The sequence below is a fragment of the Pteropus vampyrus genome, unplaced genomic scaffold (assembly GCF_000151845.1).
Source record: "Pteropus vampyrus isolate Shadow unplaced genomic scaffold, Pvam_2.0 Scaffold26, whole genome shotgun sequence".
NCBI classification, from domain to species: domain Eukaryota; kingdom Metazoa; phylum Chordata; class Mammalia; order Chiroptera; family Pteropodidae; genus Pteropus; species Pteropus vampyrus.
Window position 1 is genome coordinate 3,664,995 of NW_011888807.1, and position 4,115 is coordinate 3,669,109.

General features: G+C 30.8%; 1 pseudogene; it reads left to right on the forward strand.

The window, feature by feature from the left end:
• The first annotated feature begins 2,219 nt into the window (after positions 1–2,219).
• On the forward strand, positions 2,220–2,338 carry LOC111737410 (annotated as a pseudogene).
• The last annotated feature ends 1,777 nt before the right edge of the window (positions 2,339–4,115 follow it).

Sequence of the window (4,115 nt, forward strand, 5' to 3'; positions counted from 1 at the left end):
GTTACTAACATGTTACTTGTTACCAAGGAATTACTTAAGTAATACAGATTATTTGGTTCACTGAGTCATTGAGTTTGCTCCATTCTAACTCTAGGAATAATGTCCCCACAAAGGACGAGGCAGAGCGGAAACCTGACCTTCCACATGGAATCAGTGTTAAGCCTATACACTTCGTTGTTAAAGATGCGCTCATGACACATTTGGCAGTAAAAACTCCCAAGAAGTAAGGAGTCTGGCTTGTTTTGTACCAAATTTTACTTCTATACTCTGCCTCAACAAGTAGGTCCATTTTAATGAAATCAGTTTCAGGTAGATATTTCTGATATTAGACTGATTATACAAGATTAAAAAAAGAAAATAGAAATGTGTGTTTATTCTCCATTCTAATGCCCAGAGAATGGATTCACAGTGTTTACACCAAAAGCAATTGATCTTTATAACCAAACATCTGACAAACTCTGAAAAAGCTTGAAGCAATGCTGAATCATATTATAGGCTAGATGATTCTCTGTGAATTTAACTGATTAATAAATTCTGCCAACATGATTGAATTAGTAGATGTATTCTCTACTACTTGCGAGGAAACTTTAGAGCTTTCGTAAAGATGATAATTAGGTTAGGGCAATAAAATTCCGGAAAAATAATTTTGTTCTTTAATTTGACCATTTTGCTTAACAATTCTTTTTTCTCTTTAAAATGAAGTTTAGATATTTATTTTTTCTTTTAACTATGAGTCAAGAGGTTTAGCTTAGTGATCTGTTTAATGTAATTTTGCATGACAAAGATATTATTGCACTTAAATCACTTAAGCCTATAGTTTCATAATTGTGTGCTGAATATTGACTATAAATTAAAAATAAAAATAAATTTCTGACCTAAATCACAAAAGCCTAGAACTTAGAAAGGACAAACACTTGTGAAATGTATTTAATAAAGGTAGGTTATAACTTTGTTAGACCAATTGTAATTAAATTTTATTTTGGAAGGGTGCTCCTTTTGTCCTAAAAAAAAATTTGGCCTTTTAAAAATTTTCCCTCTCTCTATTTTTCTTTTCATTTCAAAAGTAAAAGAGACATTTGAACATGCTGATCTCATTTCAAAATTGCTCATGCACTTTTATTAGTTTTATGAGTAAGGATAGAAACTATTATCCTGAAATTTAGGGCAATCAGTATTTTATTCATGTAGGATTCTCCCTTCACATTTTACTTATTGCTCTTGTTTGTTGCATAATGTCCTCATGTGACTTTTTTTTTTGGCATTTATGAGCACTGTTGTATTGATAAAAAAGCAATAACGAAACACTACTTATTAATTTTGAGAATTTATGTCTTTATTCGTTGACACCGTTGTCAATTTTCAAATATATTTTTGGATGCTTAAAAATAATTGAAGAGCGAAATGATGAAAATATTTTTTTCAAATATCTTTATTATTTTCAAGAAGAAAACTTGTGGAAACTTTATAACATGAACAGAGGCATTAGGAAAACAAAACTATATTGGACATATAAATAATTAAGGTAATAGGCATTAATCAAGATTATAGAACCTAGAAAATAATATTATATTTTTAATATGTGGATTACTTTGTGAGAAATATAACCTTATTGAGTAGGTTATCTAGCAAGAGTAGTAGGTTTGCATGAATTCCAAGCACTTCTTTAATTATCCAATATTCATTTTTATGTAGATTAGCTCATATAAGAAATATAGTGTATAGAAATGGGTTAAAACAAAGAAATTGGCATTAGATTACACCCTTATGTGCAATAATATCAGAAATGCACTCTAAGCTCTAACCTGAATAATACCCATATCATGTCTTTACTGAACTGGTCTTACAGCAATAAATAGAACTGTAAAGATACAAACACCACATTTTTGATAGATACAGTTCAACCTGAAAATACCTTAATGCAAATGAAAAGAATTCTATCAGATAAGACTTATGAAAAAAGGGAAATATTATATTTCTACTTTTAAGTGGCCAAAGTACTTGCAGTTATTTAGTGTAAATAATAATGACATATTTTAAAACAATTATTTTGTTAAAACCACTTTGTATATTCAATATGCACCTAGTGCCATTATTTTACCACTGATGAAACTATGTTTAGAAGAGTTACATTACTTATGAAAGTCAGAGAATTAGCAAGTGTGGGATCCAGAATCCAAAGCCAAGTTTAATTATGGTAATTATGAAAATAATAAAGTTGTGTCTATGGCCATGCTACCCTGAACACGCCCGATCCTGTCTGATCTCGGAAGCTAAGCAGGGTCGGGCCTGGTTAGTACTTGGGAGAAAGACCACCTAGGAAGATCAGGTGCTGTAGGCATAAAAAAAAAAAATAAAGTTGTTAATTATATGCCTTTTAATTTTACAATGTTATATAATATAATAATTCACAAAATAATTGACTAGAGAAACATCTAATAACACCAATTGAAAATGTAGAATTGTCCACATTGAAGCCCACTATGTAACAAATACACTGCAGAATTAGCAGGTAGCTTTGAAGTTTTCAGAGAGAAAAAAAAGTTGAGAACTTGCAAATTATTTTGTTAAAACTACTAGTTTTCATTTGACTTTCTACACATCTTAACAGGAGATACATTGAGTTTCCCACTTGCCCTCCCCACCACCCCCACAAAAAATTTGAACTTAATAATTAAATAAACCATACCTTGAATAATAAATATGTCCTATAAGAAAGACAAATAATACTGAAGATGTCATCAACTTTTTTCAGAAAACAATTATTTTAAGGGTCATTTCAAAGAATCCTATTCACTTTTTTCTAGATATATTTGGGGAAATTTTAAATTTGTGTTTCAAAGACCATTGTCATTTTTTCTTCCCCATTTAACATTATTATAATTCTGATTGTAGTTGATATTTGTACCAATTTAACTGCTTATTTATGAAAATTCTTTTGTCAACATTTGTCAATAGAATTCTTATTATTTAGATTATATATACACCTATCTGTTGTTACCAGGCCCCAAGCTCCAAGATTTTCTCTGAACCATGGATAAAAATAAATAAATACTCAGACTGTTTTCTCTTTCTTCCCTCAAATGGAAAACCCGGATAACCCAGATGTGATGACTCTCCACTTATAATTAGTTTATTGTATATTTATACATTATATTAACACTCAATGACAGCAAATTATATTCAAGACTTTCCAACTTCATCTTAAGCGACTTCTTTTTGGTAGCTTGAATTCAGCAAATTCTACAAATCAATGCTTTCCTCCCTCATATGAGAGCAAATTAATAAATATTTACAAGCATACCTCTGATTTTCAATCTCCTTCAGTCTAATTATTCTGTGATACAGCAGATCTGAGAGCCAGAACTTACATCCTAGTGAAAGTACCAAGGAAATACAGTAGAGACTCTTGGGAAATGGTTATTCATTCTTTCATTAGGTGATACTCTGATCTCATAATAGACCCCTATTTTTAAACTGCAACAAGAATATATACATTTTAAATGGTATTTTATAAAGGAAGAGAAGGAAAATATGTGATTTTTATTATTACATGACTAAATATGGTAGTATCGCCTTTTATGGACTATTGCCAGTTAGGGAGCTTACAGTAGATGATACAGAGGTCTTGAGTGAAGATTAGAGGCCTTTTATGCACTAATACAATGTAAGACAAATTGCCTCTCTTTGCTTGGCTAAAGAGCTGCTTAATGAATTTGATGGATTTCACAATTTTTAAAAAGTGGGTTATGGAGACTTTCTAAATCCAGGATAGATTTCTTCAGGTGAAAAAAGTTAATGCCAAATATTTCACAAAAGATTCCAGGTGATATTTGGATTTAGAGTTTGTACTGATTTCTGTAACTTATTTCACCTGACACATAAGTACACACCCTCCATCAGAGATACTTTCCATGCCTTTAGGATTAAAGGTTAATATTTGTAAACATCAATGGCACACAGCTATTTATTAACTTATAATTGATTTATGGTAAGGGAAAGGGAGCATTAAGTACTTTAAATCATACGTAGCATAATTTTTCCTTGTGGGGGAGAAGGTACATAGAATGCAAGTTGAACAAGAAGGATGCTAGCACAAAGACAGATACAACTAAACA